General features: G+C 36.7%; 1 protein-coding gene across 1 annotated transcript in view; it reads right to left on the bottom strand.

Moving 5' to 3' along the window:
• The window catches only part of LOC139118699 (uncharacterized), a 66,565-nt gene extending 49,368 nt beyond the window's left edge, over positions 1–17,197 (bottom strand). The window contains exon 1 of the mRNA XM_070682121.1: positions 17,100–17,197. The gene's annotated coding sequence lies outside the window, so the exon portion shown is untranslated. The remainder of the gene's footprint in view (positions 1–17,099) is intronic.
• Between the last annotated feature and the right edge of the window lie 7,314 nt (positions 17,198–24,511).

Below are 24,511 nucleotides of genomic sequence, written 5' to 3'. Positions count from 1 at the left end.
GTCTGTTGTAAATGCAAGAAACGAAGTTTACTTTATTCCTTTCAAGTTAAAGCTTCGTATTAACGTTTATTTCGAGAGCAGACGTTTCTGTTGAGGAAACCTTCAGCTCTTCAAACTCTAAGCTGAAATTGTAAAAACAGTTACATTGTAGATTAAATGTATCTCTCAGTCCAGTCAGAGGGGCTGCCCTATGCCGGTTTTACTGTAATTAATCAATGAGTTGGTAGCTTTGAAATGTGTCGTGATACCAAAGCTAATCGTTTGTTTAGTGCGTGAAATGTGTCCGTCTCATACGTTGAGTTGCGCACAGCTACTGCTCACAGGGGATTGCTCTCCATGTTAACAACGACTGACGTCATGCCAGGTGACCGATACGCGGCGAATATGAACTCGGACGTTTCCTGACAGGGTGAATTTTTCACAACTTTAACAGTTAAATACACTACTATAAAAACAGTCGCCACTTCAACATTATGGGTTTTTTTTGAAATAATGAATATTGTTTTATGCAATTCGATTTAGTTAAGATATACAAAAATTAGGTAAGAGATACACTTTACCAATAAAAAAATGAATTTTGGCGTAGTATGTGATGGTTTTGAATACTAGTCAAGATCAGAATTCGATGTTGACGAACATCGGAAATCTGTTAGAGATTAGACGATTTCATCAGACACGCATAACAATGCCATCACGATATCGCTTGGGATTCCAATACTATCATTGTTTAAGCAACGTCTGACCTGCCAAAGAAGATCCAAGAAATCATACACATTATACGTCATTATCCACGGATAAACAGAGATGGAGGTCTTGAAATATTACACATTTACAATCAGTAGTCAATTATCACACCACCACTTAGTGGTAAATCATAAGATATGCTGAAAAACATTGACTAAACGAGTACCATACCGAGACTATATCAAGAAGAAAATTTCTGGATATGCACCCGGTGTCAACGGTAGAACGTCCAAACACTTAAATGTGCTATCAGATAAATTACTCTACCATTAAAGTATATTCAGTTGTTTTGTGTTCCAAAATGTCGCCATATCATTTACTCATAGTGCGCTTACATCTTTATGGACGATACGTATACGTGACCCTGCTGCAAAAATCATTATAGGTCTTTGACTTTGACATGTAGGCTTTTCTAAAATTTTGACCTTTATTTTCTTGATGCATCAAGTGAACAGAAATTTAGTGGTTTAACATTTTGGCAACCTTAAATTGCTTTTGCTTTTAGTCAGAAGGGCAAACAACATCAGCTCAAAATACACGGTGAGGAAAGTCGACTTTACTCCACAGCAGGAGCAGGAGATGGTAATCTTATTATACTTACACCACGAATGCGATCGTTGTCACGTCAAAAAGTTCCGTTTTCCGTAAAACTACCTAAACTCGTTCCTCTTTACATCTTTGTAGTCCTTTCTGGTATTAAATTCCTGTATGAGCTAAAACGTTACCGCTGTGTTTCTAATCTTATGCATTTTACCTTTAGGAATTCATCATATTGAAAATATGGTTGACCAACTAAGACTTTTATGATCTTACTTGTAGCAAAATCGTATTAAGGGTACGTAGAATTTAGCTTTCCCTTTCTCCGGTCAAGGGGAAGTGTCACTGCTACAGCTGAAGAGAGTATTTGTATCTAATACTATACTAAGCAAGCGTCATCAGTTTATTCCAGTTCTTTGGACGCCGAAAATACTCTTCATTTTCTTTTCATGGTGAGTTGTTTTGTAAAGTAATAAATGTAAAATCCTAAAAGTAAAAATTTAATGATAAGCTTTTGGCGAGAATATTTGCATTACTTGTTCACTGATGTTCAAAACCTTGAAATTAATTGATGTAGGGAAAGGGGCCAAAAGATATGGGTCAGGCTGTCTTGCCAGGAAATTCACCTGCTAGATTACAATTTTAACAATGGAAAACAAAAGGCTATGACAGCTCCATAATCCACTTACAGACTAGAACAAACTTGATCCCTGGGATCGAGTACCCTACCTTTAACGTATCGCACCACTTATCGTGATCTCTTGCATATGTTATTAAGGTGAGGGCTAAATTAAAATGACGATTCTTTAAGCAATAGATTTGGGGTGTGTAATTCGCTTAAAAAACCGTCATTCCTAAGTCAAAAAATGTTGCCCAAAGATACATACTTAAATATGGTTTCACACAATTTGGATGTTTGTTGCTAAGATGTCTCTTTACTATTTTGTCTGTTTACAGGAGCGTTGATCTGGAGAAAAGCATCGTATATCAAAGCGTGAAAAATAAGAGGATATAAACAACTACTGATATAAAAAATTAAAATTGCGCTTTTGATTTCGGCTGACTAACTTTAGTAGGGCGCAGTATTGACGGCAAGCTGAGGGGCGCGAACCATGTGAACCTGTCATCTGGTAACGAAAAGACCCAATAGGAGCCGGATCTAGACCTGTGGCATGACTAACCAAGACAGAAAATTGACCCGGTGGAATGATGAATTAGGGACGCCGTGAGCAGCATGAATATAAACAGCCAAACATTGCTTAAGGACTAATGGGGACTTAGCAACCTGAAACACTCAATAGTGAACCAAGATGACCTCAATAAATGTCACTATCATGATAACGTCTTGATTTAAGGTTCCAAGACAAGAAATTGACCTTTTTAATCTACAATTCTCTCTGATTAATAAGCTCAGAACCCCCGTAAATTGTACATTAAATTTGCTAAAAGCCTAGATATAGGGAAACATTTTGGTAACAACAGTGTCACCATTGTTTACATAACTATCACGTGACAAGTAATTTGCATAACCTTTCAAAAATTGGTTTTCGCTATGTTTTGTCTCAATTCTTCAAAATATCTGACTCAGACTGTTATCTTGCTTAGTTGTTTTGGAGCACAATATAAAAAAAAATAGCTAGGATTAAATTCGCTGCTCTGGAAATTTTTCTCGCATAAAAATTGTTTTAGAAGGTTTAAAAAAATTCTGAGAGAGTTTTTGGAAGATCCTTAGGACAGCTTGCATTCACAGAAATTTCAGCCTTATATCTCAAAGCATTGAGACAAATCATAGGGAAAAACTATTTTTGAAAGTAATGCAAGTACCTGTAACGTGATAGTTATGTAAACAATGGTGACACTATGGTAACCGAAATGTTCCCTTATATCTAGCCTTTCCGAAAATATACAATTTACGGGGGTTCTGAGCTTATTAATCACTGGACAATTGTTAGCTTGAAAAGGTCAATTTCTTGTCTTGGAACGGTAAACAGAGCAAAGGATAAATGACAATGCCGAACGCTTTGTAAGAATATTGGTGGCAAGTTAATTAAACGAGGGCACACGCATACAACAAGAAAAATGACGTTGAGTATATAAGTTTGTAAGCCGACATTTTCTTAAATTACTAAGAGATAAAAACTTCAGATTGATAAATTCTAATGACCGTTATGTCAGCGAAGAGTTTGTACAGTAACTGCCGAAGTTGTTTATTGTCACCAGTGCATCCTTCTATAGTTGCTTGCTTGTTGTAAGTTCTTCGTTGCATCGATAGTTGTGGCACGTATTATTTGACGTGAACTGAACGCTTTTCTCAAATTAGCACATTTCGTACCCTCATTTTCAATAACTTTACAGTCGAAACTATCTTGAGTTGGTAACTACTAGTATAAAATGTTCGTTTTTGTGAGCAAAATCTGGACTTTACGTAACCGTAACTAATGAAACCGTTACCAGAATTAGCAGACTATGTTTGTTCATCTTGACTCTGTTGTAAGCAAACACCAGTGTAATATAAATAAAAAAGCACTTCATTTACTGCCGTTGGAACAGCGTTTGTTTTCTCCTATAGCATTACATGTTTGGTATATTCTGGTACCAAATTAGTACTTGAAATGTATACGATCAAAATTACAAACGACCTCAAAAGAGGGATAAAACTGCAGCTAGTGAAAATGAATACAGTAAAATAGTGGCCGACCAGCAGGAGATAAAATATTTATTAAAAGGCAGAGGATAAAAACTGCAACAAGTTAAAACAAATACAGTAAAATACTGACCGACCAGCGGGAAATAAAAGACTTGCAAATCGCAGAGACTAAATACACACAGACGTTTCGGGTGCAACCCTTCGTCGGTACTAAAAATCGCTAGAGAAACGTGAAAAAACAAGAAATTTAAAACAGCCAAGCAAACAAGAGAACGATCAAACGCATTAAAATATGCATTCATTCCGTCTGGTGCCAGAGTGTCAAGTTTAAAAATTGTGGCCTGTTCGAGTTTATGGCGGGTAGAGTCGGTGGTGGCAATAATAGCAGACACTGCCATGTCAGACCAACCACGGTGGGGTCGTGTACAGAAATGTTTGGCCTCCAGGTATGCAAGCTTGTTGTCGATCACGGTGCGAAGGTGTTCAGCAAAGCCATAGCCTAGGCGACGCTTTGTTTCGCGAATATATAACAAGCTGCAGCGTTTGCATTTGATAAAGTGAATAATATTAGCCGACGTGTACGTGAACACGCCGGAAACATTGACTCTACCACGCAGGCAAAAAAATTGATCTACTCTCCGGTCTGAATTTCATCGACTATTTGACTTGTGCTCCTAAATTTTAAACCTTTAGCATGCCATTGTTGTGTGTCCGCTGAAGTTTTAAATTCTGCCATTCTATGCGCTTAAAGGACCCATAGAAGAATTATGCTGTCGATCAGGTGTGCGTAACAACTGTCAAAGTTCCGCGATTGATAAATTGGGGCAAGGCTTTTGTCCGTTTTAATTTTAACAGTATGGAATCACTTTGATCAGGATTCTATAAGTTTAAGTCTTTGATTCACATGTATATCACTACACAAATACCTATTAATTATTTGATATGCGAGTAATGAACAGTAGATTTTTCGAATATCGGCGGACTTCAAAGTACACATATTATAATTTGCAGGAAACAGGGTCGGCCATTTTGGTCAGGGAATTAGCAATAGGCTCATTAACTGTTGTAGCCACCTGATAACAGACTGGATCGTATATCGTGTTCTTCCAGGCGGTACTCATGCAATTTCTTTTATAAATACAGAGTAAAAAAGGCAGATACTTGTCCATGCAAAGTATTTAAGCCCATGATTGCTCCGAATTACCGCTTCACCTTCAGCGTTCGCCGCCAACATCAACTGTACAAGCGCCTTTGCCCGATTAATCAAGCGAGATTGATTCCTTACGGAAATGGGTTCTACAACAGACCCATATTTAGCTCTAATATCAACTACTTAGATCATGTACATTTAATTACTGAATGTATGTAGGAAAAATGAGCAAAGTAAGCTTATGTGAATCACCTCTACAAGGCCTGTCTTGTTGTTGAAATACTCCGCTCAGTGTGTCTGTACAAAACAATTCGCGAGAAACGCCTATTTAATGGATCACAAACCAGTCTCTCATGTAATTTACCTGCAACGCATCTGGTTACTGACCTCAAGCGTTCGCAAACTGTGAAAATCTGTGCATGGCACTTCTTCTATTTGGCACGACCAGCAAACTCAATGCTAGAACTTTGTTGTATTAGGTTCAATCTTTCCCTTGAAAGCAAAACGTCGTAACAATGACATTTTAAAGCACTTTGAATCTATGCAATGATTTTACAGGGCATAAACACTGCATGAAATTACGGATTTAAGCTCGTCACCGAGCACCCGATGTGTAAACCGCCGCACTACTCATAACCGCGACACACTTCCGTTTACAGGTTACGGTTCAAAATTTAAGCTGTTTCTCTCACAAGTGTCCAAATGTCCATGAATAACTATTTTACTTCACCTTAGACTTTGCTTGATTTATTATGCGATAAAGGTAACGTCAAGAAAATCGGAACTAAATTGGGAGCATTGGATCTTTATATTGTTCAAATTTCTCAAGTGTTAGCTGCCCTAAAGCTTAGTGTGAAGGAACTCAAGTTTTGTAGTACAACCACAGGGGATCGCACAAAAATCCATCTCAAGGGATAGGGATGGGGGTAGGGGTGTCTGAGCACATGGTTCTTATTGCTATGGTTTATTTTATTTCAATGCGTTTGACTATGATATGTATTGCTAATAAAGATTTATACTACCAACCTTTCTTTGCAATTTTGGTGTCTTTGTCTTATTTTAGCACTGGTTTCGTAACGATTTATTTTCTTCCTTCGCCATGCCACGTATTTGTCCTGTGACAATCTTTTAAGAGATGTTTTGTCACTGTGTTGCGTCTATTATCTGACCAGTTTGATTGCCTAATTCACCAAGCAAGCAAGGTAGTAATTTAGTCTATTATCTGATGAGTTTGAGTGCCTAATTTGCCAAAGTAAGAAAGGTAAATTACTAATCTGTGGACGCTGCCACCAGATTATCACCGCATTAAACTTTGACAAAGTCAACAACGAACGCACCAGCAAGATATATCGGCAATAAAGTAAAGTGATTTCAGGTTTGCTTATCATGATTTTAATCACGTTTTTAATCGCTAGCCTCTCATTTCCTGCCATTTAGGAATAAGAAATGATAATGCAAAACAAAAATTGTCGTTCTATTTACATACACTGCAAATTCAGAACACTGTTTTATGTTCATTCCAATTCGGTTTGAGGACAAGCTTGAGTGTGTGTCTTTGAGCATAAAATGCTGGTTTGTATACTATCCAGGTAAGTTTAGCTTGTGTGAAGGTAAACAAACTCGAAGCAAAATCTGGCGAGATGAGTGATTTGTATTCCCGCCACAAGATAACGCTGCAAAAATTGGTCTTCTTTGGTTTGTTGACAAACAAAAACTATTCTACGATTATTCGTTAATGTATTCCAGTTTGTAATAGATGTCGCAATTCATATCGGTGAATGTTTTACCTCTTTTCATGAAATGCAGGTTGGCCCCCGGGTTGAAAATTACTTGAAGTAAATTTGGTTTGGTCAGAGGGCGTATTGAAACAGAATTTGTGCATATGAGGTACACACTTGGTCAAGTCGATGGTCGTGTAAAATAAAGTAATTGCAGCATTATCGCGTTATTGTGACTTTTTAAATGAAATGTTGGCCGAGATTCCGCTGTATGGCTCTTCGCTGTATTCACGCTCGTGAGAGGTGAATGCCAATTCAAGTGTATTTGCGCATGCGTGGACTGAATGCGATGGGCGGCATCAGCGAGTTTCTGAGACTTTTCCCTGAAATGATCTGGCGACATTCCATTACATTGCTGAAAGGTTATAAACAGTCATCAGGAGATTGATTATCATTGTAAAATGCAGGTCAATTGACGTAAATACAGTGTATCTGAAGGAAAATGACAAAATCTTGTAAAGCATAGAAATCTCTTCACAATTGGGTTGTTTCATAGAACACGACAGATTGTCACATCTATCACCTGTATCACATTTCATAACATAGACATCACCCTAATTATATTTTCATATTTCTCAAAAGTGTTAGGAGCCGTCGTACAGTTGAATGTTGCAATATTACAAATTACTCATAAAAACAAATGTGTAATATAAAAAGGAAAGCATATGAGATTAAATTTGTAGATTAAATCTACGTTACTTTACCATCCAATTATCCAAAATTAGTTCCAATCGTGTTCTAGACGTGAATACCTGCTAAATTTGCATGGCATTAAACTTGCTTGACCGTGGTTGAACATTAACAAAATCAAAGGGACATAGACGAGAAGACGGAGGTCGCCTGAGGGTAAGGGGTCAACGTAGGGTGTTTGTAAATCCAGTAACTAGCCATAACGACCAGAAACGAGCAGTAACGAGCAATAATGACCCAGAACTAGACAGAACAAGTCAATAACAAGTCGTAACAAGCCAAAAAAATGATGTTTACATAAATAAAACAACGAGCGCAGTTCCCGCCAATCCTGGAAATCACGCCCTCTATGACATTTTGTACTACTAAAGAACTCTGCAACAGCACTCATAGAGTAAGCAATAAAGAGCTAGAAATAGACACAACGAGCCAAAAACTAGCAATCAAGAACAAAATAAAAATGATTTGCCAATAAATTGAACTACAACCACAGTTCCAACCTGTTCTTGAAATCCTGCCCTCTACGACATGCAAAACCTCTGCGGCAGTGCTCAGTGAACACCTGGAAAACGAAATTGAAACCAGATATATAAGCACTTTTCGAATAACAAAAACAATCACATTTTGTATTATTGATATCAAAAAGACATAACAGTCACTTCCCAGTCAGCTTATAAATTTTAGTGTGCATGGTATCCTTTTGCATTCATTGAACTACAACACCTGCCTCAACTCTGACCCAAGCCGCTGATCTTGGTAAGAGACTGGAGAGAAATTATGAGGAGAGCGCCGCCATTTTAAAAACAAGTCATCGTTGATGACACAGTCCCCACTTGTTAATTGGTAATTTGATTACAGGTCCTCGGAGAGTGAGGATAGAGTCCTGTTCATTAACTGGGTCTGTGATTAAAAATACAGCAATACAGATAAGGCTTAATGGCCGAGAATGAGCTCCATGGTGGTGAAAAAGTAAAACCAATCTGGGCTGCCACCCTAATTACAAAAATGACTCAAGTAGTAATTAATCAACAGGATGTTGCAAATCATTTTTCATTCAATTATAACACTGACAGATTATCACCTGTATCACATTTCTTCACATAGACATCATCTTAATTATACAAATTCATCCAATATGCAAATTAGAAATTAATTTGTGCAATACTTAGAGGTTATTACCCAATTTGCCTGTTCCTGTGTCGTATCAGCATGAGTGTCATTTGTGCTGCGTCAGACACTCGACTTTGTCTCGTGTCTGACGTTGTTTGAGAAAAATTGTCCAAAAAAGGCAAACTGATTTTGTGTTAAATTTTCGGTGCGTTTTTTTAAACCGCTTACCCGCTTACCTTTTAGGATTGAGAGTAGACGCAAAACACAGAATTTACTTACTTTGGCCTGATGCTGTTGAACTGTGTAATATGTTTTACCAAAACGAAAATATATGGATGCTTTCTCATTTATATTCATATTTTAGTAGTAGTTTTATCACTTTATTGTTTGCAAATCTTACATAAAATAAAAAGCTATTGAAGTTGGGCCGTGACGTACGATGGCAGTCACAAAAATCATGGGATTCCAATGGCAGTGACCACGCTATTTTAATCTTGATTAGTACATGACTCTCAATCCACGACGAGTCTGCATGTAAAATTTCCTACCGAGTCTGTGTGTAAAACTTCCCAGCTAGCTGTGTCTCCAGAACGAGTCTGTCTGTAAAACTTTGCAATTATATCAGACCGAGGTCCTATATATATATATATATATATATATAATATATATATATATATATATATATATATATATATATATATATATATATATATATATATATATATATATAATATATATATATATATATATATATATATATATATATGTAATTTTGCAGTTGTATCAGAACGCGGCCCTATATATCTAAAATGTTGCAGCTGTATCAGAACGAGGCCCTATTATAGTGACATTAGCTGTAACTTTTTACTAATTTTTCACTACTCTGTTTCAATATCTCAACTACAGAATTTTACATAATCCGATCATCATGACCAATGCCTGGTGTCCTGCTTTACAACACGGTCTGTATATGTGAAATGGCCATTGTTATTGTTGATAAAGTTTGAGAATAGATTTGAGAATAAGTTTGAGATAAAAGCTTTCAAAGAGTCCGGACCTGAATACAAAATTTAAACAATAACAATGCAGATTATACTCATATATGGTATACTAATGAGCTAAATATTAGGAATTTCTTCAAACCAGAAACTGCAGATGATACACAGAACGAACAAAATTTACAAAAATGACCAAAGTTACTGCTAATGGATCTTTAATAAAAAAATTGCAGCTGTGTCAGCTCGAGGCTGAATGTATATATTGTAGCTGTCTCGACAGCTAGGCTCAGTGTAAATTTTCGAATTTATCCAAGTCGAGGCTATATGTATGTATGTATGTATGTATGTATGTATGTATGTATGTATGTATGTATGTATGTATGTATGTATGTAAGTATGTATGTATGTATGTATGTATGTATGTATGTATGTATGTATGTATGTATGTATGTATGTATGTATGTATGTATGTATGTGCGAATGTATGTGTATACGTGTCTACCTATGATGTATGTGCGTATGATTATATTCTACATATCTGAATGAATACACTATGTGCGTGCGAGTGGTTTATGTGTATGTATTAAGTACCGTACATAAGTGTGGTCGATGTGTGTATATATATATATATATTATATATATATATATATATATATATATATATATATATATAATATATATATATATATATATATATATATATATATACATATACACACACACTCACATTGAAAATCCCTCTCTGTATACATTTTCCGTCTGTTAGATCTCTTAAATAAGTGTGATTGTGTAAATTGATTTTTTACATTGGCGCCTTGTAACTTAGCCCGGTTATTGAACCACTGTCTTTTGCCTCTCCGCTAGGCGACTGGATTCCTAACGTTGTGAGTTCGAACCCGATTGGAACTAGTCATGTTTCTACCCTGGGTTGATAGCTCTTTTGGTGGACAGAATTGTACCCAAGGCTGTCTTTCGCCCCGTAAAGTGATGTATTCATTGCTTCGATAAAGTTTGTGTAAGATGAGTGATAGTGAGTGTACGCGCGTGAGTGTTTCATAAACTCTACAACGTGTGGAGCTGTCGCAGTCAGAAACAATGTAACAACTTAGCCCGGTTATTGAACCACGTTTTTTGAGAGTGGGCATTTGGACGAGCTGTTCTGTCTGTTGCCCCTCTCCTAGGCGACTGGATGCCGAATGTTGTGAGTTCGAACCCGATTGAAAACTAGCCGCATGTTTTCATTGTGAGTAATGAAGCGTCATCATTTGTCTGTCTGGACACTGCATTTGTCTTCCAATCAAGGATCGTGAGTTGTTGATATGTGTTATTATTTATGTCATTTCTTCGGTGACACCAAGGTTTATGTTAATAAAACTGCAGGAGTAATCTCCTAATACCTTTATGTTTCCACATTAAAGAGACAATAGCTGTAACTCTTGATATATTCGAATATTTATTCCATAAAAATGCCTTTATTTCCATCATTGCCAGTGTACGTTAAAGAGACAAAGTCGCCCTTTCTAGCTTGCTTGTGATATCAAAAAGATGAAATGTCAAAAAAGTCAAAATTAAAGCTGCAAGCAGCGTTGCCTGGGTCCAAGCACTTGCAAACATCGGCAAAAGATACCAGAATAAAAATGATAACACCTGGATGATGACACTCAATGATAGCACTCCAATGCTGCTGATTGGTACTACAAACAGTTAAATTAAAAGAGTGTCGCACTTTTGGTAACTGGTGTATAGGAACATTTATGAATCGAGGTCAAAGGTCGTTTGGGTCTTTTAGGCTAAAAACTTGTTCCAAATTTTATCCATATATGCCAAAAATTCAGACGTGTAGCTTTATTGGCTAGCGCAAAATGAGAAATGCACATAAGTAATGAGGTACGGGTTGTGGTGCAATGAGGTCCCTCACTGCTGGCTATGGAGGGTGTAGTACCTGTGGTTACTTATTTATAGGCATATATGCATATATGAGGTCAGAGCAATGCTTTAAAAATCTTCTAAAAATTAACGTGCCTCTGGCCTTGAAATGTGGCATGAAAGACCCTTGCCATGTAGTCCACAAATTTGTAAACAAAGTTTTGATTGAACTTTTATGCAAATCAAATGTATTTAAAAGTTTCAATTATTAAAGATTTAAATGGACTTTTTCGCAAAAGCCGATATTGCTGCCAAACCACGTGACCGATCCAAGTGATTTTAGCAAATTTGAAACTACCTACACTAAGGATGATAACACTTCATTTCAATTGGTGCGTCGGTTTTGGTGGAGAAGAATTTTAAAGATTAAAATGGAATTTTTCGCAAAAGCCAATATGGCTTCCAAACCATGTGACCACTTAAAATGATTTTAGCAAACTTGAACATAGCTGCACAAAGGATGATACGAGTTAATTTCAGTTCAATCGGTGAATTAAGTCTGGAGTAGAAGATTTTTAAACATTAAAGGGACGAAGTCGCCCATTTTTCATGAATTTTGTATGATACGAGATTCTACTCATATTATTTTGACATGTTGAAAGATACTGAATGAATGGATTACCATTCATATATTCGACCCCAGTTAAAGACATGATCAATTAAATCCAATATTGCTGCCAAACCATTTGACCGATCCAAATGAATTTAGCGAATGTCAAACTACTCGAAGGATGATACTAGTAAAATTTCAGTTCAATCGGTGCGTCGGTTCTTTTTGAAAAGATTTTTAAATATTAAAATGGAATTTTTCGCAAAAGCCGATATGTCCGCCAAACCATGACACCACTTAAAGTAATTTAGCAAACTTGAGACTAATCACACAAAGGATGATACGAGTTAAATTTCAGTTCAATCGGTGAATTTATTCTGGAGTAAAAGATTTTTAAACATTCAATTGGTATTTTTCGAAAATCAAACATGGCCGCCAAACCACGTGACCGATCCAAATGATTTTTAGCAAACTTGAAACTACCTACACTAAGGATGATACGAGTAAAGTTTCAGTTCAATCGGTGCGTCGGTTCTTTTGAAAAAGATTTTTAAATATTAAATTAGGTATTAAATAAGGTATGTCGAAAATCCAATATGGCGGCAAAGTCACGTGACCGCACGCTATTTTATTTGCAAATTTTAAAGACAGGTAATTGTTGCAGTACAAAAAATTTCAATTTTACAAGACCCTTAGGTCATCAGAAGAAGCCATTTTGGGGGTTTTAAAAATACAATATGGCCGCCATGTCACGTGACCAATCAAAATTTGTTAATCCAAGTACTCATAGGACTATATTAGCTCTGCAAGTTCGAAGCGGCTGTGTGCAGAGCTTTTTGAGATCTAGGTGAGCAAAGAATTGTGGCGGAAGTAGAAGAATAAGAAGAAGATTGAAGCTGCAAGCAGCATTGGCGGGGCCCAAGTGGTTAACATGGTTAAAATTCTTGCATTGATGAAAATATGTGCAAAATTTGAGGTTGGAAAAATCTTTTTGTTCTTGTAAAGAAGGATTTTGAACATCTTCTCAAAGTTACTGTAGGTTTTGCTGGTAATCATATGTTTTACGCAAAATCCAATATGGCGGCCAAACTACTTGATGGATCAAATTGCATCCACAAACTTTAAGAGCTCACACTTCAATTCAATCAGTGTATTTATTTTGGAGAACAAGATTTTTAAGGATTAAATTGTGATTCTCGCAAAATCCAATATGGCGACCAAACCACGTGACCAATTGAAATGCCTCTTGCAAACTTCAAAGTGATCACACTGAGAATAATACAAGTAAAACGTCAGTTCAATTGGTGCTTTATTTCTTGAAAAGAAGATCTTTAAAATTAAATTGCGTTTTCCACAAAATCCAATCGGGTGGCCAAACCAGATGACCAATTCCAATATCTCTAGCAAACTTGAAAGTGATCTCACTAAGGATAATAAGAATAATTTTTTAGCTCAAGCAGTGTTTTGGTTCTGGAGAAGAAGAATTTTAAAGATTAAATTGCAAGTTTTGCAAAATCCATTATGGCTGCCAGACCACTTGACCAATCAAAATGCCTTTCACAAACTTGAAAGAGATCACACTTAAGATGTCACATGTAAAATTTCACTTCATTCGGTGGGTTGGTTGTTGAGAAGAAGATTTTTAAAGATTAAAATGGTATTTTTCAAAAATCCAATATGGCGGCCAAGCTACATGAACGATCCAAATGCCTTTCGCAAACTTGAAAGTGCTTACTCTAAGGATGACACGACTAAAATTCAGTTCAATCAGTGTGTTGGTTCTGGAGAAGAAGATTTTTAAAGATTAAATGGGTATTTTTTTTGAAAATCCAATTTGGCGGCAAAGGTCACGTGACTGCATGCGATTTTATTTACAAATTCTTAAGAACTCAGATTATGCTTGCCATGTAAGAAATTTCAAATTGTCCAGACGAGTAGGTCATGAAAAGAAGCCATTTGTAGGATTTTAGAAAATCCAATATGGCCGAAGTCACGTGACCAATCAAGATTTTAAGGATAATGTGTCTAAGTATTCACATCTACTTATTAGCCCTGTAGGTTTGAGAAGTTTACGTTAAGCGGTTTTCTGTGATCAAGAGGGGCAAACAAGTTAGGGAAGAAGAAGAAGATGATGGGGAAGAAGAAGAATATTGAACTCCAGTAAAACCAATAAAGGGCCAAGCCGCAAAGCTTGGGCCCCTAAAGAAAGCTCAACTCCTGTAAAAACAATAGGGGCCCAACAGATTGGGGTGTGTAATCGAGTCCCCGACCTTTAACGTATCGTACCACTTATCGTGTTCTCTCGCATGTGTTATTCAGATGAAGGCTAAATTAAAATGACGATTCTTTAAGCAACAGATTGGGGTGTGTTATTCGCTTGAGAAGAGCATCCATTCCTAGGTCAAAGATGGTGCCAAAAGATATATATTTAAATATGGTTTCACACAATTTGGATGTTTGTTGCTAAGATGCCTTTTTCTATTTTGTCTGTTTACAGGAGCAGTGATCTGGAGAAAAAAGTCGTATATCAAAACTTAAAAAATAAAAGAGGATATAAACGACTTCTGGTATAAAACAAATTAAAATTGCGCTTTTGATTTCGGCTAACTCACATTTTTGGTGCGGTATTGGCGGCAGGCTAAGGGACACGAACCATGTCAAACTGACCTCTGGTAACGAAATAACCCAATAGGAGCCACACTTAGACCTGTGCCCAGACTAAGCCAGACAGAAAATTGACCCGGTGGAATGATGAATTGGCGGACGCCGTGAGCAGCATGAATAAAACAGCCAAACATTGCTTAAGGACTAATGGGGACTAAGCAACCTGAACACTTAAAGAAGTGAACTAAGATGGCATAAAAGAAGTCAGTATCACGATAACGTATTGATATATAACAGAGCAGTAGATAAATTGCAAGGCCGAACGTTTTGTGAGAACGTTGGTTGCAGGTTCATTCAACGAGGGCACATGTATAAAACAAACAAACAAAGAAATGGTGGTGTGTATACAAGTTTGTCGGCCGATATTTTCTTAAATTACAAAGAGATACAAACTTCAGCGTTGTGAATTCTGATGAACGTCATGTTAGCTAAGAGTTTGTATAGTAACTGTGTCAATCGAAGTTGTTAATTGTCACTAGGTAAGCTCTTTGCTGCATCGATGATTTTGGCACGTATTAATTGACGTAAACTGGACGCTTTTCTCAAATCAGCACATTCCATGCTGTCATTTTCAATGATTTTACAGTTGAAATCATCTTGAGTAACTAATTCCTAGTGCCAAATGATTTTCTGTGCGCAAACTCTCTGTGTGATCTTAAAACTTATGAAATCACTACAAGTATTTATCAATAGCAGTCTATGTTTGTTCATAGCAATTCTGTTGTAAGCAAACAGCAGTGTAATGTCAGTATTAATGTCATTAGCTTAGTGTTCGTTTTTTCCCATGGAATTACATGTTTGGTATATTCTGATACCTAATTATTACTTATAGACTATAGAGCAACATTTATACGATCAAAGTCCTGCAAAGACGTTCCAGGCAAGAGCATACAGTCTGGCTAAAAATGCATATGGATCGTTGGAGGGGCATAAGTGAGTTAAACGGTTAGAGCTTTCAGGAAATATTTTCTGCGAAGTAATAATTTTTATCGCTTATCCTTAGTTTGTCTTACTCATATCTTATCTCTTTGCAAGTAAGCTTACATTCCGATCTTAATTATGCCGATAGAATTAACATATGGATGCAATATTTGCATGATTTGTCCTCAAAAGTCTACATTGATTGCGTTGACCTTTAGACCATTATTTGACCAGAAAAATGTATGATCTACCTTCTGGTCAGATTTTCATACTCAACGAGTTCAATACTGCACGAAACCAATTTCAGCAATTAACCATAGGTTCAGGGTAACGTAACAAGCTTATCGGTGCCATCCAGGAGGAGACACTGGCGCGGGTCATGTGATCTTAAGTGTTTAAGGCTATCCATTAGGTGTTGGTGCCGAGGCGTGCGTTTGTATGCTGACAGCATCATGGTAGCAAGTTCTTTTTCATGGACAATTGAAGTTATTCTATCAATTCTTCAAATTTAGCTATTTTTCCAGAAATTTACTCCATCAGTTTCTGCGTGATTGTGCATAGTAGAAATTCCTATTTCGTTATATGTTACCCGCTGTCATTGACTATTTGACTTGTGCGCCTGGAGTTTGAACCTGTATCACACCATTGATGCGTGTCCAAGTTTATAATTCTCTGGTGCGCTTGAAGGACGCAAAGGAGGACGATGCTGCCGTTCAGGTGTGTGTAACTATCAAAGTGAGTGTCTTTGACAGCATATCGTGGTATGAAGCTCCTGGAAACCTTAGAACATAAGTGTTTTTGTCCACAACTCTTTTACTGTTATAGTTTTCCGTGTTCGATAAACAAGGGCAAGGCTTTAGTTTCGTTTTAATTTTAACTGTATAGGGAGTACTTTGAGCAAGATTCTATAAGCTTGAAAGTGTTTCAGTCACATGTATTTCACTACGCAAATACCTATTAAGTATCTGATATGCGACTAATTACTGTTACAGTAGATTTCGAATATCGGCGGACTTCAAAGTACACATAGTTTTGCAGGAAACAGGGTCGGCCATTTTGGTCAGGTAGTGAGCACATCAACTGTTGTGGCCACCTGACAACAGACCGGATCATATATTGCGTTTTTGCAGGCGGTACTCATGCATTTCCTCTTATAAATGCAAAGTCAATACGCCCATGATTGCCCCGAATTACTGCTTCACCTTTAGCCTCCCCCGATCAATAACTGCACGAGCGCCTTTGCAAAATGCAGTAAGAATGACTCCTTATGGAAACTTTAGTGTTCCACGACAAACCCATATTCAGTCCGTAAGATCAACAACTTAGTTCATGTGAATTTAATTTGTTAATGTATGTAGGAAAAATGACCAAATATGTGGCTCACCTCTGCAAGTCCCAATGCCTTGTTGTTGAAATACCCCGCTTGTGTTTGTACAAAACAGCTCGCAAAAAACGCCCCATTAATGCTCGGTCGAGAGCGAATAAGAAGCAAAAGCCAGATTTTATCTGCAACCCATCTGGTTACTGACCTCACGCATGCGCAATTACCTTTAACATCGTGCATGATGACATGGCAGCAACATGTTGCTTGCATTGATCCATTAACCCAGATTTTTAATTCTGAGCCACACAATATACAGCTGTACACTATCTCGCTGCCTTAATTCTTAACTGCGTTTCATTCCTGCATTTGGTATCTCTTCCCGCTACTTGGCCCCAGTTTTGCTCCATTGTTGCAAAATACACATATGAAACACCCATGACAAACACTCGACCCATCCTCGATCACGAGAAAGCTTTTGTACGAGTCAAATAGCACAAGTCGGTCCGTCTTCATTGATATGACTGATTTGTATAGCCCCTGAAAACGCACGCGAATGTTTGTTTTATCTGAACATAAATCATGATTAGAGGCTTCAGTTGTTGCACACTAATTACATTGTTTCCGGACACAATGAACTAGGTTGAAGGCAGCATCAAATTTGTGTTTCGACGTGCAGTGAGTTGTTGTGAGATCACATACGCATGACATTGTTGTTGATATAAAAAATCAGTGTCTATGCATATTCGGTCGAACTGAGGAGCGTCCTGTTGTCACACTTGATAAACCGGCTTTAAGTCAAAGTATGATTCGGCAAAGGTTGCCATATACCTGCAAACCTTCCGTAACAAGCCCTCTGTAGCATTTTCAGGTTGAGACTACCTTTAAGGTATCAAACTGTGAATCCCTTTAAGGTAGCGGAAAGGCAACGTTTGTCATGGTGAAAAGCAGTTTTGTTGCCTGAACCTCAAACCTATATGAAGCATTATTTGTAGAAAGAATAGTGCACTGCACCTTAGTTGCCCCATTTGTTTATCACAGAGTTTACTAACTATGAATGTTCGAAAGTTATATTTGAATGCAATGCAATGCAAACATTAAGAGCCATTTATCATTAATAGTTTCTGAGTTTATGATTTTTTTCTTTTTCTGCTGCTGTAATGTAAGGAATGATTTTTTTGCACGGTTTATAGTTTTAACACAGGGTTTTGCAAATAATATTTGTTAAGGATTATGATTAAGGGAGTGTTCAATTATTGTCGGAGGTGGTCGGCAAAATCCAAAGGGGGGGGTCACCTTGATTTTGAAAACTGTGAAAGGGGTTGTCATGTATTTTTCAAACAGCACCGAAGGGGGTCACTTTCTTTTCATAAGTATCCGTCCCGTCAAAAAGAAGTTTCAGTGTTCAAACATATTCTGGGAATATAAATGATTCGCTACCTGATTGCATTCTCTGAAGTCATTTAACTGTAAATCTGAATAAAAGTATAATTATCTGTCACATGAACATCTTGCCTTGGCAACTCTGAGGCGTATCTTCTTGTAAATAGAGCTCAGTGAGGGCAACGAACAATTCCTGTTACTTACATATTAAAGATATAGCAAGTTTTGTCAGGAAAAATATTTAACAGTTACCTGTAGACTATCATGAAAAGTGAAATAATACTTTTACGTGAAATTCTAGTATTATAATTGTTGTCAGCATCTGAACTTTCAAACACCTTACGTTTATATGAATTGTCAAACACCCATAAAAGCACAGATGTAGTTAGTTTTGTATTGTAAAAAAATATTCATAGTTTTCTCATAGACTCCGGTGTATAGTGAATCAATATTTTGGTGAAATTCCAAAATCAAATTTATTGCACACACATACACTTTTAACTTCCTAGTCTAATCAAGTACTTTAAAATGAATTATCAAACGTCCATAAATACACAGATTTAGCTAGTTTTGTATTGCAGAAAGGTCTTCATAGTTTCCTCATAGACTACAATACATAGTAAAATAATCGCAATCATACCAATCTACATTTCGGTGCAATTCCAAAATCAAATTTCTTGCACTTACATCCACTTGTAACCACCGTAATCTAATCAAGTACATCAATATCAATAACTGAGAGTACATAAATACACACAATTACCTAGTTTTGTAGAAAAAAATGAAAAAAAATTATTCATAGTTTCCCTGTATAGTGAATCTACATTTTGGTAAAATTCCAAAATCAAATTTCTTGCACTCACATCCACTTGTAACCACATTAGTCTAATCAAGTAATCTCATCAAGTACAATAATGTCCATTATCCAACGTCTAATATCAATAATCAAGAGTACATAAATACACAGATTTACCTAGTTTTGCATTTGAAAAAATAATAATCATAGTTTCCTCATGGACTACCGTGTATAGTGAATCTACAATTTGGTGAAATTCCAAAATCAAATTGCTTGCACTCCCATCCACTTGTAACCACCCTAGTCTAATCAAGTACAATAATGTCCATTATCCAACGTCTATATGCATAAGTATAGCAAGTTTTTTATTGGAAAAAATTATTAACAGTTTTATCATAGACTCCTGTGTATAGTGGATGAACATTTTCAGTGAAATTCCAAAATCAAAGTTTTTGTACAAACACGAGTTGTAACAAACCTATTCCAATCACGCACATTTATGTCAAGTATAAAACGTTTGGAAATGTATAGATATTGCTAATTTTGTATTGAAAAATTATAACGTCGTTTTTCTCATAGACTACCATGTATAGTGAATCAACATTATCAATTAAATCCAAATATGAATTTTTGTACACACACACGTTGTACCTGCCACTGCAAGCTTGTTTTATATTCACAAGTGTTAATAGTTTGCCCAATACACTCTCATGTATTGTGATTTGATATTTTAGGATGAAGCACTTTATCAGCCACATTTTGCCTTCTAATAGTTGCGCAAAAAGTGGTGACCCTTCCCAAAAGGCATGCATGAAATTTCATGACCCTTCAAAAAGGCTTGCACAAAAAATTTCCACTCACCTGTAATTTCTTTGAGGGGGAATTATAGCAAGTCAGAAGGGAAGATTTGAATGTTACCAAATTGTGTATTTGTTAGGGTATCATTTGAAAAAAACCTCACAATCTTTTTTGGATTCTATCGCACCCCACTTCAGGCGTGTTTGTGTGCAGCTTTACTTAAGCACTTTTTTTTGGGGGGGGGGGGGTCATGAAATTTTTGTCATCTTAAAAAGGCGTCATCAGTTTTTGCGTGCAATGGGTAGGGGGTTCACTTATTTTGACTGATGCAAAGGAAGACTTTGTCAGCCCACCCACTGTCATAATAACTGAACGCTCCCTAATACATGTCATTTATTATACATTTTAACAATACAAGCTTTACTTGTGTCGTGTGTGTGCCTACTGATTTACCCTCGTTATTCCGTACATTGCATTTCAAATGAAACTGTCCATATCTGTTAATTACCCGCCCAAATTCCCTTCATTACGTTCTACCGCCCTGACCAAACAAATCATTGTTTTTACCTTATGAGCTGCTAAAGAGCCAAAAGATATGACATTTGTCGATCATTACTCCATGACGAATATTGCTTGCAATACCCTGAAGTTTTGAATAGTGCTTTGTTTATAAAAAAATCAACCAGGCTAGGGGAACCTTTGTCAAGCTAAAGTAGCCAAAGTTAAAAATACGAACCTAGCGATAAGAACAATATCATTCATAAAACTGCATTCCTCAGAATTTGTAACAAGTAGATCCTTTCAATGAAGGAAAAGTTGCTACTATCAATTGGATAGCTTGTCCAGCTGCCACAAAACAATGAATGCAATTTTTGTATGCAACATTCATTAATATCTCGTACACCAATAGTTACACAAGGTTGGACTCTTTGTATGTGGGCATATAATATCCAAATCTTACATCAAAATCGACCTGCCATCAACTAAGAACGTTTAAGCATTGTTTTTACCTTTTCTAGCAAACTCAATCAAATATTTAACCCGCCACTTGTGACTTACCCAAATACCACAAACTATTAGTAATGTTATGGTAGCTATTCTTTCCCCGAAACGCTATATCAGAAACGTTTTAGTGTCATAAACTTTTATGTAAAACTTCAAACAACCTACCTATAAAGCTGAAGAAAGATAATACAATTGAATTGGAATTTTACCAGAACTTGGACAACAAATAAGAGTAATCTTGCCAGCAAGTTTATGACTTATGACCAAATCCGCGTTAATCTTTAATTAAGTCCAGACATTTTTGACATTGACGCATTATATTTTCAAAGAACAGTTTTAGCATCACTTGTATAGTTCAGCACTGCATCGAATACCAATGTTGTAGGCGTTTTGTTTGGAGTCATAAGTGAAGTTATGGTTTATATAATGCTGATATCCATCTTTTTTATGTGGAGAGGCGCATTCCAGAACATTTAAATAGTAATATATACGAATTTACAAATGAAAATATGTTAAATATTAAATATATAAAAAATCGGTTCGAAATCAAAGCTTTTCACAACTTAACTGTTGTAGTAATTTTTGGTATTCCATGAGCGCTTTCGTCTTTTATTGGAACATTACTTAATATGTGACAAGCTCTCAATCATCAACAAAAATAGTACATAGCTCTACTGAAACGCATGCGTAAACTTCTTTATCATTCTCCTTTTTATTTTGACTCTCGCGATCAACGTTAAATTTCCTTTTCTTCATAGAGGCATCAATATCAACATTCCGCAGTTTTAAAAGCAACTTTGAAATATTACACAATGTTTTTTCAAATTCAAAATCCCTGTTCACGTTCTGTCACCTTTTTGTCATTATTTTGTAAACGAAATTTGGCAATCGCCTCCTGCTGCAAGTGGTTACACCCTGGAGATTTTAGTATAGTGCGAGCTACTAGATTAGGAACGACACGTTGTGAAGCCCTGTTTAATGTGTAATTAGGCCGAGTTAATGTCGGCTGAGTGGAGGGATCAGGTGAAGTGGATTAGGTCGAGTTGGTTTTTACCCAAGCTCACCATTGCTATAACATGTAGTTAAACATTTTAGAACGAGAAGTTGACTACTTTGAGCAACGTCAGAAGGTCAACTACATCATACCAGTATATTCATGGCGAATAAAGTGATCCGATTGTTTGAAAAGTGAAAATAACAGTGGCGTATTTGCGATACAGCACAGTTCAAACAGGGACAAATTCTAAGATTTTGAAATATTCCCTATTTTAAAGCTTCACACAAAAATATCAATATAGTGTTATAATATAATAGCAATTCTCCCACATCGGCAACTTTTGTGTCTCTCGGCTTTGACTAGTTCACTCCATATGCACTCGCGATAGCAAGTGCGTATATGTTGAGAACTTGTCAAAATCTCGGATAACAGTTAGCGATGCCGATGGCGCAATGATGAATGACATTGATCAATTAAGGGTTATTGGAAACATGACTATGAGCGTAAATACAGAAATGGTGTAATTTCTGAAAAGTATTAAGGTTCCAATGGTACCCATCTTGGTAGTTCGGGGAGTACTGCAAGCCAACTGAATTCTTCACAATGCTTAGGTTAGCAGTTGTGGAAAACGCTCGACGGAATAACAGCGTTACGTCAATCACTGTCAATCTACAAAAATCGTCAATTAATTGATAAATGTGGAAATTGAGGCATAATGGTTAATAAATATAACTATAAGTCCTGTCCTATGAAGACGGCTAAATGATTCACGCCGTTCCTGTTTCTTGGATCGAGAGGAGGGATAGGTCATGTGTCCCCGGACGTGTTCGACTAGTTTGAATACTAGTCAGTAAGTCAATAATTATCAGTATTGGGCTAGTACCACAACATTCACCGCCTTGACAGAGAACTGACTCCAACTCTCAATGATTGGTAATTAACCTTTGGAAAAATAATCGCAATCATACCTATTCATAATCCAATAACACTAGGTCAGAATTTGTAAGACAATAGTTGTAAACATAGACACAAAACAGCACAGAACAGACAGTAAATAGACGTTACACAAACAAAGTCAAAATTCATGAAAGAAAGATATATGGACTTCTGGCCAAAGACCAAGAAGTGATGTCAGGTGTTTCGAAAATAGTAAGCGCATCCTGCCCCACATGTGGCACCCGCCATATATCAATCTGTAAGTCAGATAGGTAGTGGTCTCTAACTAAGAGCCCATGTGACGATGCCATCAGTGATCATTTGTCGAAGAGAGATATTGTATTTATCTACCAGCTTGCGATACCTGCCAAAAAAGCGTTTAAATGTAGAGACAAGTTTTGCTCTGGTTTAACCTTGATTTAACAGTTTGTAAGAGAGATGGCCATGTCTCTCTACAAAATTACCATATGAACTGCATGCTCATGCATATCGAATAAGCTGGGAAATGTATACCCCATAAGCAGGTGAGAGTGGAATATTACTGATGAGGTGTGGAAAATTGATACTAAAGTTGAAATCATCTCTCTTGTCATATAGCCTAGTAGAAAGGTGACCATTAGAGTCAAATTCAAGTAAAATGTCCAGATATGAAGCAGAAGAGGCCGTTTCTGTAGTTTCTTTAATCTCCAATTCTGGAGGATAAATCATGGCGAGATATTTACTGAATTCAGAGTTATTCAATGAAATAACATCATCTATGTATCTAAATGTAAGGTTGAAAGTTAGAGCTACAGAGACCTTTTTCTGCTTGATAAGGTTCTGAATAAATTCTGCCTCGTATGAGAACAGAAATAAGTCGGCAAGTACAATGCTATTGAATTCATATTTTAATAATTATGCAAATGTTTCTTGATCTTTTGTAAGATTTAGGCCGATCCCCAGCCCCTATTTTAACGTAGCTACTGTAACGTTTCCTGTATTTTGTCGTATTATAACGATTCAGAAATTGTAAATAATACGGTTGGTTGCTGATATGACACCTTTGTGGGGAACATTTTAGTGATTACAGGTCAACTTCAAAAATTTGACGTTCCGGCCGTCTGAATAGCGATTTACGATTCACGACAAATCACGTTCGCTTTCAACTTTTTAACCTGTGCTTGCGAAAGTATTCCTTCCAAACCGAGAAAGAGAATGTTTGAACTAGGGTAAGTTAGGTTACGGGGAACACAAATTATGAACAGCTAATTAGTTACCCTCTGGACTTAAAATAAGTCGGTTCAAATTACTTGTCATGCACAATATAAGCTTATCTTGTCATAGTAAAGACCCCTTTAAAAGTGCATTGTTCGTTGGCTGCACCTGTCAATGGATGGTGTCTTTTGTTGCGCCGAAAAGGGCAAATGGTCGAGGCAATCATGTTATTGACAACACAAAGCAGCGTAGTCATCGGCTAAATGACGTTATTAAGTATTGATGGACAGTGTACAAACACGAGTTCACTGATATAGCCTGCAAAAAACAGACATCCACGATCATGGCTAGTGAACTAGTCTAGTC

This window comes from Ptychodera flava, chromosome 19 (genome assembly GCF_041260155.1).
Source record: "Ptychodera flava strain L36383 chromosome 19, AS_Pfla_20210202, whole genome shotgun sequence".
Classification (NCBI taxonomy): Eukaryota; Metazoa; Hemichordata; class Enteropneusta; family Ptychoderidae; genus Ptychodera; species Ptychodera flava.
Note: the sequence above shows the minus strand (reverse complement) of the source record. Positions and strands in the feature narration are given on the sequence as shown.